The 13,322-nt window shown below is 48.7% G+C and overlaps 1 protein-coding gene across 6 annotated transcripts in view; it reads right to left on the reverse strand.

Moving 5' to 3' along the window:
• dlgap4b (discs, large (Drosophila) homolog-associated protein 4b) overlaps positions 1-13,322 on the reverse strand; it is a 60,926-nt gene that overhangs the window by 33,553 nt on the left and 14,051 nt on the right. For all 6 annotated transcript variants that reach the window (XM_041070711.2, XM_029152148.3, XM_029152145.3 and 3 more), the window contains exon 2: positions 9,543-9,608. The gene's annotated coding sequence lies outside the window, so the exon portion shown is untranslated. The remainder of the gene's footprint in view (positions 1-9,542; positions 9,609-13,322) is intronic.

Genomic DNA, 13,322 nt, shown 5'->3' on the forward strand with positions numbered 1-13,322 from the left:
TTTGAAATGCAAAGCAGCAGCGAGCACGTCAGCCGTACACTACGGAGGCTTTATTAGCCGCCTTTAATGTAAATCGCGGCGCTGCGAGGTTCCTTTGAAGCGCGGGAGCGTCGCCGTGTCACTGCCACAGGCTTTAAAGGTGCTCAGGCGCGAGTGAATCTGCGGAAATACAGCTTAGTCATCTGCATGGCGTGCAGAGATCACAGACTTCCTCCTCTTTGTCTATGCGGCGCTCACGTTATGAAACCCCGGCCTAATGAGATATCGCTGCTCTGCCTTCGTCGTTCTCGTGTGTCTTCCTCTCTACACCCCCCCCCCCCCCCCCCCCCCCCCCCCCACATCCACCGTGCGGCTGCTGAAAGCTCTTTAAAGATGTCCAGGGAGCTTAACTACTTTGACATTATTACATGAGCCTGTCTCACTCAAACCAATCCCAAGCCAATTGAGAAGCTTACGTCTTTGCCAGAGCAGCTTTGGCAGAACCGACCGAACACGAACAGCCCGTTGCTCTTTGCTCTTTTCTCGAATTCCCCGTCACTTATTTACCGTTTGTCTTGGCTCGTTAAAAAAAAAAGAAAAGTTTTTAAAGTTTCTTAGCGCAGTCCCTTTATGCATGCAGACAATCAGTGCGCTCAATCATCACGAGCAATGAACCACAGAATATCTAGCTTGTCCCATGTGCATAATTTCAAGGGCAACAGCTTTTATATATCAGCGCAGTCTCGACTGATTGTGAGAAATAGAGGGCGGGAAATTAAAGAACAATCACAGGCACGTGTGATGAAGACAGGAGGTTCTAGGCAGGAGACGGGTCGATGACGAGGTTGCAGTTACCGGATGTGAATCCTCAGGTGAGTCAGCACCAGGACTGTTACCGTATACACCAGTGTTGCGGGCGGAATGTCATATTTCAGCGCTAAGGCACCATATCATTGCGCGGCAGCTCATCTCTGCCTCGCTGCCTCAGTCCCGCGTCGCTCTCCAGCACTTGCTGGACTCTCACTTGTGCGTTTGGATATTAACGCAAATCAAGGCGCCCATCGCTCAAGCGCTCGCTCGTTTCCAGAGTTTAAGGGACTTCACTTTGGGGAGAAGTGTCCATTTTTGCGTCTGGGCTCCGGTGACCTGTCAGCTCTGTTTGAATCGGGCCTTTTGTCCCACGGCCTCATCCGTTCGCTCCGCAGCGGGAAAGACAAAGGAGGAGGAGCGAAGCGTGGAAGAGACGGCGTTACTGTACAGTCCACAGATGATGACATACTGGGACAGAGGTGTTGGGATGATTAGGCAACCTCAGCGGCCTTTTCTTCTCCCGTCACTCCGTTTATTTTTATCTTTGAGAAAGGATGAGAGAAGCTCAACCTTGACGCCTTTTGTCGCGACCTAAAATAAAATCCAAGCCTGACTCATATTTCCCAGACTGCTGGTGCTCCTCTCACATTTAATACAACTGCGTGGCTGTGACACAGAATGTGATAGCACCACTTCCTGTGCCAAGTACGCAGTGTGTCTGGGGGGGGGGGGGGTGCTGCAGGAGGCAGGAAGCCGTCTCATCCAGGCACCCACGCCGATAAGGTCCGCGTTTGTCATTAACGGGTGTCGCCGAGCAAAATCCAACAGATCAGCGGCGATTCAAAACAATGCCCGACTGAGCTGTTGTGCCTAAACAGCGCCGACGGCGGCCTCCAAATAGCGCCGGGTCTGTTGGAACATGTCAGCTCTTCTGCTCGTTAACGTGGATATATTTGGACTTCACTGCACTTGAAGATCCTTAAACGCTACAAATCTTCAAATCCACGCGGCTTCAGGCGCCCGACGATTATCCCTCCTGGGGTTTTCAGCCCAGGACTCGCAGACAGTAGTGGTTTGTCAAGAGACGCAGCTCAAGAAATGGACGGATTTTTAGTCTGTTATTCTCTTTTAAGTATATTCAGCATGTAATAATGGAACAAAATGCAAATATTCACGTTTTTATCTGACTCTATTACTATTAGTCGCATGTTTCTTGAATTCCTCTAAATCCTGGACTAGTGAGTCTGGATGTAAACTCCTGTGTGTGCATCTCTGCTTCAGCTGCTCTTTTCCTCAGGGTTCCACACTCGCCTGGGGCTCATACAGTCCACTCAGATAAGTCCTGAGCTATAACTGTACACGGGTTTGTTGGAAAATAACTAAATGACTGCTTAGTATTCCTGCCTGGCGATTGTTTTATTGCTTACTTCACTGTGTGCGTTAGAAAGAGGAACAGATGTGTGTGTCTTCACAAAAGTGCGTGACAGTTGCCTCCCGCTGCACACTCCGGGCTTCGGTCTGTTTTTATTTTTATTTATTTATTTTCCGCCCGGGCCAGATGGGATGCTCAATTTACACACAATCCACAGACCCACACACACAAACACACAAGCCTCCAAACACCAGATGTGTTCCTCCACTCTCCTGCAACAGACCACTGGAGGTCATGGTCAACCGTGGCTCAGAGAGAGATAGAAAAACAAACAAACAAGCAAAATGCCTCATTCACATTAACACAACCACGTCATCGTCACGTGCGTCCATCCCGGATTTTGTACAGACAGCAGGTGGTTTGAAATCCTAAGCCCGACAAAGTCACCGTCACAGTCCCGAACAGGCTCGAGCTCCTCGCACCACATCGGCCACTGCAGCCTATTAAAAGAAACGGCGTCGGATCGCTCTCCGACAGAGGTGAATTAAAGATGGAGGGGAACAAACAACACATCTGGGGCCTCTATTGACAAAATGACCCGGGGCGGGAATGCCTTGCACACGGGGAGGACGCTGTTGACGTCCTGCAGTGACGTGGTGATGATGCCACGGATGGAGCCGCCGCCAGCTGACGTGGCCTTAATCTCCTCCTAGTCCATCTCGGCTTGATTTACTATGTGAGCAAGTTGGCCAACAGGCTCAGAAGACGAACACAAACACGCTGTTAACTTCTTGGTAAATGTGTTTGTAGATTATAATTGGAGGGCAGCCCCCCCCCCGTATTAAGTGTTAATTAAGTTCAATCTACTACAACTTATTGCATTAGCATACTGTTTATGGAAGAAGAAGAATCGGAGGAAGGCAGCTTGTTGAGATGCTACGTCGCTAACGCTAAAGTCAGCAGAAGCCAGGCAGCTGTGTGGGCTCAGACGCCGCGCTCGTCCTGAGGATTAACCGTTCAAGTCGTCTTAAAAAGACGCTTTTGTGCAGCTAGATTTCGCCTCAGCTCAGGAGACTGTTCCACGTTTCTGACACGCAGATACACACAGGATGAAGACGTTACACTGCAAAGCATCTGAGGAAACGCTGCGCAGTCGGCTCACTGTTTACTTCTTCGCGGCATCAACACTTCGCTCTCCAGCTAATTTAGCTTTTGATCTAAATTCGAGAAGCACTGCCTGCCCACAGTGGGGTATTTTTGAGTTCAGCTCTCTTCTGTGATACCTCCCACAGTTGACAAGTTGTCCGTCACTTTAGATGAAGGGACAATAAACTGTCAAATATATAAAATATACAAACCCAGTAGAGCGGCACAGCACAATCAAAGTCAGCACGAACCAGCGGACCCTGTGGGCAGGAGCCAGCTTGGTGCCACTGTACGAGCCCACAGAGCCTCCATGACCCCCTGACCTCCAGGCCGCCACGAGAGCTACAGCTGCTAACATCTGGAGCCTGCTGCACGCTGCCAATCACCGCTCAGCCCTCAGCCGTCGGCTGACACGCGTTTTCATGGGATTGCTCACCTGCAGAGCTGTTCAGTCCTTTCAAACCCGGAGTCAGACAACACCAAAGCACAAACGAGTGTGAAATGATATTCATACATTTGCATGTGGTGTTGAATAACACATTACGGATTTGTTTCCGTCTTGTCATCCGCATCGTTTTCTGAAGTAATGTTGCAGTTTTAGGCTGTAACACAGTCCCGTGCACGGCTGCTGCACAGGGTTGGACACTATAACTCAGGGCAAATGACACAATAATCATATGGAGCTGTTTTATTCAGTGTGCTCGCCGAGCGGTTAAGACATGGTGGCGTTTACGAGCTTGTGAAATATATACGGCCACACATGCTGATGGACAGAAATCATTTCACTTAGTGTATATTTGAATACTCGGATATGAGAACACTAAAAGAAAAATAAAATGAAGTACGAAAGTGTAACCACTCAAGAGACAGTTCAGTGCTCATGGGCAGTGAAAAACACATTAAAGTCATGATAAAATAATATGTTCTATATATTCTGTTCAAGCTAAATGATATTTGTAATGGGACTAATTCTCCATAAATCTCAGGTGAACTCTAATGCTCCATGTAATGGACCATAAGTCCGACACATAATTCCAGACTTAGTCATGAGGGTCCTTGAAGTCACCGTCAAGTTGGGCTCAAGTTGGATGGATGGAAATTTTCATGACCTTTTTCAGCCCTCGGTATTAGCCCAGTGGAATGTTTTTTTAAATTTATGAACCCAATAAACAAGAAATGTAGGTTAAACATGAGCCTGGTGCTTTTAAATGAGGAAACCAAGCTTCCTGCAGACACGATATGATGGCGTTTGTTTCTCCGTGAGGTCCAATTACTGCTTTAATAGAGGCCGGCCTTGTTAATTAACACGCAAGATAAATTGGTTTGATGGAGGTACGGGGTGAGACCATGGCTAAGTGTGCGTACTGAATGGGACGTGTCCACGCGCGACAACCTGTGCACCTACATATGTCATACATATGACATATGACAGGCGAAGTCAAGTCGTCGCAGGGTGATGATCAGTAAATAGAAACAGCCAAGGATCTTTAAACTGTGCAGCAGCTTGTTTGCACAAATGAGACCAATTTAAATCAGCCTCACGTCTCATCCAGATAATGCAGATGCAGGTCATTACCGCGACTGACTCTCAGCGGCCCAATCAGAGGGTTTATTATCGCTGCATATCCAGAGTCACAGAAACAAAGGAGCCAAAGCAACACTAGCACACGGATGTTATATCACATTAAGCTTTGCAAATAGCAGCTTTGTGTTCATTAATCCATTACGCTGTCTGTTAATACAGGAAACGGCTCAGTGACTGGACTGTCCACATCTCAGACGTCCACCTGGCACCGTACTGTTAGAACACGGCCGATGCATCCTTCCATCTGGTTGCTTTCAATATGTCCGACCCCCAGGAGGGGTACAAAGGGTCACATTTTAAGCATGATGCTCATATGCCGGACAGATGCCACATTAGAGTGATTGGATGTTTCCTAAAATCTATATCTAGTAATAATAGAGATTTTTCTTTAGCTCAAATGTTTTTTGGGATAAACCAGGTGAGCAAAGGAGGGTAAAAAGTACAAAGGCTGCTCTCTGTTCGCAACCAGCGGCTCAGCTTATCTCCTTCCAGCGATCCCTATCAAAATGAGCAGCTTATATCTGTCTGAGGTCCACTCTATTAATCTTGTCAAATGGATTCAGGGAGCAGAGATACTGCAGACAGACACGGGGATGAGGACAGAGGAGCAGATGGCCTCGCAGATTGGAGGGGAAAATACAGAGCAGTCAGATATAAAGAGAAGATGGAGAAGGGGGTAAGTATTTATCAGGCGGAGTGAAGGAGGGCGACGAGGAAGGGAGAGTGAGCGGGAGTGAGACATCACCGAGGGAGAGTCTCGGAGGGGAAGCAGCCGGTGCAAATGACAGGATGTGGCTCCTGCTGTCTCTGGCGCTCGGATGTTAAGCCGCGCCGCTCTCTGCCCATAACTAGCTGTCATTACACGCAGCGAAAGCGCAGCTCGATGGACGATCCGCAGGCTCGACAACAAAGAACGCAACGTCTGGAGCCGTTTGAGACAACGACGTCGGAGGCGGCGGTTACTCAGTGGAACTAAAAATAACAGGTGGAGAAGTCAGAGTTTGGATATCTATTAAAGTCACCAACTGTGGCAGCGGAGGCAGAGAATATTAATAAATTACTAGAGTGGAAAAAATGACCTTCACAAATCAGAGGCCCTGAAATGATTTCCACGTAAATGAGGCCGCGAGAAGTGGGCGCTCTCGAGCGAAATTGCAGGATGTGATGATGCACCTTTAAAAACCAGGCCCACGAGTAAAGTCAGTTCAGTGACAAAAACCCTCTGTCTGTATGTGTAAAACAAGTCGTGTGTGTTCGAATGAATACACTTTCTTTAAATATGAATAGGATCATACATCAGAAACTGCAGCATTCGTCTCCATCACGTTAATTAGGTTACGTCACGTGATCGTGGTACCGACGACCTCCAGTAATTGGTACTGAGGTTATTAAAATAGAAATCCACATGGTATTAATAGGCACATTTACCCTGGTATTCATTTTGTATGAGAAACACTTTCAACCCTGTCAGATATTTTTATTAACCAGAAAGAATGAGGAAGCAGGAGATTTCATTTTCTCTGTTCGTGGGCCAACGTCGTAGATGAGGAGCGAGTCGGATGTGTCTATTTTGGTTTCGTCTGGTGCGTCTTCTTAAAATAAGCCGTGGGACGGATCCGCGTGCGAGATGCGCGAGCTCTGCTGCTTTTTAATAGTAAACACTTAGTTATGCAACTGTACCTGGAGAGAAACGGGCTCAATCAGGGACGTGCACGAACGCCGCCTAAAAAGAGAGAGTTTCTCCTGCTGCTGATGTTACCAGGATAGAATCATCTCACATTCTCTGTGATGCTTTATTGATGAACCTAAACTCAACCTAAACATGAATATTCAAGAAAGTGGCAGCATGTAGATATTTCTAATAGCAAAATGCACTAACGAGGTAAAAAAAATACCTTTTATCACAAACTGAACGTTATGTGCATTATTACGTATAATAAAGCTGTTATGTGCATTAGCATGAGACTCAAAATCTAATATCTCTGCTCCACTGCTTGTCAATTTGGTCACACCTAGTTTAGATGATTTAATGTAGCCACAGTACATCCAATAAAACAAGCTGCTACAGCTGCCGGCTGTAAAATAATTAAAAAGATGTATTAGACGAAATATTGTGGAAATGTGAGGAAATGGGAAGGATTTGAAGCTATAGTTGTCAACATGTCAAATCACGTAAGAAGAATAAGCATTCAAAGCAGTTTTGGGACGATGATGTGACACCGAGGGCTGACGAGGATGAGGTAGCACTGCGGCGCCGCTGCCTGATGGAGGGACGATAGGTGGGCAGAAATAGAGAGGAAGACGGAAATAAAAAAAAGCAGGAGCTTTAAAAGCTTTGGGAGGGATTTGTATCCAATAAGCCATGCAGAGGATTAAACCATGTTAATGCAATGCCTACACAAACTGGACACAGCGCGCACACACACACACACACACACACACACACACGCACACACACACACACACACACACACCACACACACACACACACACACACACACACCCTCCAACCTCCAAAAGAGAGCGATAAAGGAATAAGGAATAAGCCTGTAGTATGTTAATAGCGCGGTTTTAGATACTTTTCACTTCTGCACTACGTTTAGAAATAAGTGTCCCATTTACAGTAGGCGCACATTCGCCACTTTCCCCAACGTCAGCACTTTCACCATCAAACGCTCCCATACAAGTTCGCACAGCGCTCCACGCACGAGCGCCCGCGCTGCAACGTCATTACAGTCGACCCGGCGCCTCGACGCCGACGAACCGACCCGGAGCGCTCTCCTGAGGGGAACAAAGGCCCTGCGGCTGCGGCGTCATTGGGCCCAGCGTCACCCGCTAAGCGAGGAGCCGAGGGCGGCGTGCACGCGAGAGCCAGCGACGGTCCGCGTGCACGCGAGAGCCAGCGACGGTCCGCGTGCGTACATGCGCGTGTAAAAGGTGCAACACGCGACGAATCGCCGCATATATTAGTGCTTGTTTGTAGATGAACGAACTTATTCATGCCTCTCATTTCTGCCAGCTTTCTCCCAATGCGCCGGATCGTGATGACTGGTCTTCGGCTTTCATTTCCTGTGACAGATCCGCCGCTGAGTCAGTGAGGCGACAAACGAGCCGCCGATAAATCAGGCGCACGGGGAAAACGGCGCAACGACGTCCGCGGCTCCATGCGCTAAACGGAAGGAGGAGGGATCGATGTTGGGCCGAGCGAAGGCGACGGGACCGGAGCTCGGAGAACGGCTCGTCTCGCTGACATTTAGCGCCGAATCTCCCTCAAGCTGCGAAGAAATGAACTAAACGCACGACTCCGGCACGCGGGCACAAAGGCACGTGCTCGCGAAGGAGTTTCTCCGAAGAAGAAGAGAAAACGTTCGACGTGTTTGTTTACAATGGGTTCTCCCGCATAATTACACTGTGTCCTTTCTGTCTTACATATTGAAATGCTTTACATAAACATCACCAGATGAATACATACACTTTTCCCACTGCCAACAGAAACAGCATAATTAGCTTGCGCGTGTTTTTTTTTTTTTACTACAGTCATTTAAATTTTAAATGAAATGTTTTATGTATGTGCACCACAGACACTTCATTTAAAACTGTGAATAATAATGTCGCAGCTCAGGCTTCACTAACGGCGTGCGATGACGCTGATGGAGGCCCTTCATTTGTAGAAATCTGTTTACACGCGATTAGCAGCGGAGCTGATCGATGGTGGCAGCACTCAAGATTTCAATAAAAGATTTGTGAGAAAGTAAATAAAAGCTCAGTTGGCAAAAAAAGGGGGGGGGGGATTTTCTGTTCCTCGGAGTTGATCGATATTAGCAGAGGTCAGCGCTTGAAAACGAAGCAAGAGTTCTTCTTTGATTTGCTAGAAGCTAAAAAGAAGTTGAGCTTTTCAACTTCTCACCCCTCTGCGTTTTGAGCTCGGACTTTACGAGTAAAAAAAATAAACACTCGGTGGAGCAAAGACATACAAATCACTAACGCGACGGATGCAGAGAGATTATCGATTTGTTCCAGAATATAAAAATCCGGGAGGTTCTGTCAGAGTTTAGCACCGAACGCATCGGACCAGGCTCCGGTGCGAATCCATTCGGGCCGCGTGCGAGAAAATTACACGAGTGTTTATCGATGCATGGAATCCTCCTTTGAAACGACCACCCTGGTTAAATCAATAGCAGCGTGAGGTTTGATGGCGAGGCCTTTGTTTTACACCACTCGATGGGAGGAGTGACAGTCCGCTCCTACGGACACTCTCGCAGAGGAGATTTGTGCCGAAGTGAAATTAATCCAGTGTGAAACCCCGACTCCAGAGTCGGACCTCGGGGGGGCCCCAAGGAGGACGCTGGCGCTGGGGAACCCTTTAACATCAAATACCCTGACATTTCTATTGGGACTGTTATGTTTTTTGGCCTGAGTTTGACAGCCACCTTCAGAACCACTGCCTCCGAGACCCGTCCTAGTTCGTCCAGACAAGGTCGGCATCGGGCACGCTCTCTCTGCAGCCTGTCAACCCGCTCTCCTGCCGTTTCTACGGGTCCGGCAGCAACGCGGAGCAGGCCGCTGTCTCGTTAGCGCCGGATCTCCGGTCCCACTGACTGAAGACAGACAGCTGGAATCAAGACACGAGCTGCGTGCAGCGAACTGTACCTTTTGGACGGACTGTGGAGTTCGGCGCCGATGTCAGTGGAGAGGAGCCTCAGAGAGGAAGAAACCCTGCAAGACAAAAGACGCGATTATAAGCTTCAACAATGATGACGAACCATTTCCTCATTGTCTCCAAATCTGCTTATTGTCCTGTTAACTTCTTATTTATTTGGAAAATCAATTAGCTCCTCCCGAGGCCCACTGCTACACCTTGAGAGATAAAGCATTTCAATTAAAACCATAGATTAGATTAGAAAAACGCTTCCTGAGGCAGAGGAACCTCTGGAAACCTTATCATGAATCAGCAGAAACAGTTTTCCCATCACTCACTCTGGGCTTTGCATGACGCGCTCGAACTCTTTAAAAACCGCGTAAGCGCTTTCAAATCTATCGCTCAACGCCTGAACAACACAGGAAAGACACAGCGCCGCTGAAGAGACGTCAGGCGTTCTCAGATCAACATCCCACGGACGGCGCCGAGCCTAATCTTAGGTCGTGATTGCATTCTGTCATTAAATATTATAAGCTGCATCCATTGCGTGCTGGCGTGACGCACAACACAGGACTATTTCTAGTGACGAACGTCTGTGTCACGACCAGAAATATCAAAATGGAGACGAACGGCTGCGGTTCCGTTGGACTCGTCACTCTGCAAAGGGCGGCCTGTTTTACCTAGGAGCCGCTCTGAGCGTTTGTTCTGATCCGATCACACCTGGACACATTGAGGGACCTGTGATTTGCATGTATGTATACAAAGATAATACATAATATATTCATATGATGCCAGACAGTAAAAAATGGCGTTTCCAGATTTTAGCTAGAAACTCCTATTAATGAGTGGCCATTTGTTTTTCTTCTCTTCAACCCTCAGTGAGGATCTCTGATGACGTCTGGATGGTTATTGGAAATGTGCCAGAGAGCTGGAACTGATCAGCGACCTCAGGAGACCTTCTTTTGACCTCTGCCTGCCGGGGGACACGCGCCCTCAGCGCCATTTTGGGCTTCGCCGCTTGGTTCATCTTTCATTAGCCCGAGGTCGGTTCTATGGTCCGCGTCTGCGAGCATCAGACCGCATTCGTGTGTGTGTGTGTGTGTGTGTGTGTGTGTGTGTGTGTGTGAGATTAAAAACCTTCACAGTCGATACTATAACTAGTCTTTTTATGAGACGGGCCTGCAGGAAATAGATGCAGTGACCTGTCCTCTGGGACGCCAAGTAATGCCTGCAGCATAATTGGACGTCTGCAGCGATGATCAGCTGTTCTTTGGTATTCACGACACTCCAACAGCGGTGGGGCCCATTTTCCTGAGAAATATTCCCCATAGCGTGAACACGAGGACGGTGAATATTACAGTAGGATAAATGGACACTGTGCACCGGCATCCATTCAAACCAGCCTCAAACAGGCTGATGTGGGCAGCGTAAAAGAGACTCCCTCAAGGGACCGCTACGATGTGCAGGCGCTCGGATGGAGGCAGCGGCAGGAATTTGTCGATGACCCTGATGTTACAGCATCAGAGACACTTCACTGGTCTTTACTGTACTTCCGTGAATCCTTGGCCAGTAGCAACCAGGTAAATAGACTTGACTGTTTGGTTCAACCCTGACCTCCAGTGCGTTTACAAGTGACTGGCGCTGTTCTGCTTCCTCGGTGCAGCATTAATCTGGCTCGTAGACCTGGTTCTGCTGTGACAGCGCCCCGTCGGATCCCAGCGTTTCACCACAGGCCACGCAGCCACGCGCCACCCCTCCTCCCCCTTTGTCGAGCCACAACTACAACCTTTGCGTTGCCGCTCCGTCTAATTGCTTCCTCATAAACCCCACGCACCCTTCTCTCTAATGCTCCTGATTCTCCCTTTATTTATATCTCCTCGCCATCATGTGCAGCTTATCGCTCGCTCACCGGGCTACTTTGCAACATCCTCTGCTCTTTAATGCTTTTGATTCATGCTGATAATACAAAAATACCCAACTGGATATTGAGTGAAGTCTATTTTCAGTTCCGACAAACATGACATCCTATTACTGGCCCAGCTCTGTATCAAATATCAGTATGCTGTCATCCACCTCCACTGCCCAGCAGGGCCCTTAACACACAGTCAGGCTCAGTCAGGGCCTCAAGAGAGTAGTGCCCCCATAATCCACTTTGGACATGGAGGATTTAGCCACTGTCCCTCTTCTCCCCTATGAGTAAGAGGAGCCGAGCCACACCGAGGGTGCTCACAGGTACCCAGTCCCCAGGGCCACAGTGGGGTGTCGTCACTGGGAGCAACCTCCAGTCAAAGGGTGCAGGAGGAACCAGATGTGGTTCCCTCGCCAGATGTTCTGCAAAGCGGCGTGGGAGGAGCTGGAGGCTAAACTCCCTGTGTTGGAGGGTGATTATAATTAGAGCTCGGCTGAGGGGGCAGTAAAGACGCGGTGACAACCATAACTCATCCTCACACACACGCTGCACCACTAATTAGGCTCCGATATATTGGTATTGGTCGGTTTACGTCAGCGGATCAGGCTATTTCAAACACTGCTGTACAAACATTCTGTGTGTGTGTTTTCACACAGTGGTCAAATATGTTTGTGGTGGAGCGACTCCAGAGGGAAAACAGAGGCACATTCACTTTAGTTCAGCTTTGCTCCGAGTGCTACTTTCTTGCTCTACTTCCTGCTCTACTTCTCATCCCCTATAGGTTCCTCTGCTCTGACACACTTTAATGCCTCAACTAGTCCATCGTCGCTGACTCCCGAGCGTTCACACTGGAAAATAAGTAGAGGACAAAAGCTTTGTGTACATTCCACAGCCTGCTTCATTCGTGTCCAGAACAGACTTGCTGCCGGCGGAGAATGTTTAAATGCAACTTCTGAGACTGGTGTGGAATTAGAAATGCAGGAACCGGTGCAGGAACCACCCCCACTTCAACTCAGACGCAGACGACGCAGCGAAGAGGATAAACGGCTTTTGACAGACGAGTGGAACGAAGACGCCGAAGGGCAAAAAGTCTTGTCTCGGACACGATCACGTCCCCACCTGCTGTAACCACCATCATGAGGACACAGCTGCTGCCTTTTGCACTTCCTGCTCATAAATCTACACTCTTGTTTTGGCGAGAACTTCCTGCTGAAATAATGTTAAATCTATATTACATACTGCACAGGCATGATCATACTGTATAATTAGCTGTTGAACGAGTTCATTGCAATTACTGTTATGACATTAGCTCCATAAACACTGTGGACGCGTTGACCCTCTGTTTGCCCCCCCCCCCCCCCCCCCCTCGATGCTTCTTTTGCTATGGCAACAACCCCTAATGACCACCATTGTGGCAACAGCTGCAGTGGTAGCAACAGTTGGCTAGCGGAGCTCCTCGAGCCGAGACAAAAGGATGAGAGGGTGAAGGCGAGGAGCGGGCGGGAAGCGCTGCTATCGGCGGATGGGAGGAGCGCGGCCTCTCCATCCGCCTCTTGTCTGCCTCCGCTCCACCGTTTGCCTCCCTGTCAATACTAACTGCTCAACGTGCCCCTCTAGCAAATGGATTTTTCACAGCCATCAATACACATATTGTTTGATTAACAACCCATGGAGGACACAATCACTCTCACCTCGTATCCTTCCACCTGTCCTCATTTCTACCTCTTTCCTATCACTCACTCGCCCATATCATACCTGATCTTCACCTCTCACTCCGGCTCTAACCTTCTCCTTCCTGTTCCGTCCCCTCCATCATCGCCCTCCCCCCGTTCTGAGCAGCTGGTGTCCCGCCATGAGCCCCGAGCGCTGAGAGACCCTGAAA

Source organism: Betta splendens, chromosome 5 (assembly GCF_900634795.4).
Source record: "Betta splendens chromosome 5, fBetSpl5.4, whole genome shotgun sequence".
NCBI classification, from domain to species: Eukaryota; Metazoa; Chordata; class Actinopteri; order Anabantiformes; family Osphronemidae; genus Betta; species Betta splendens.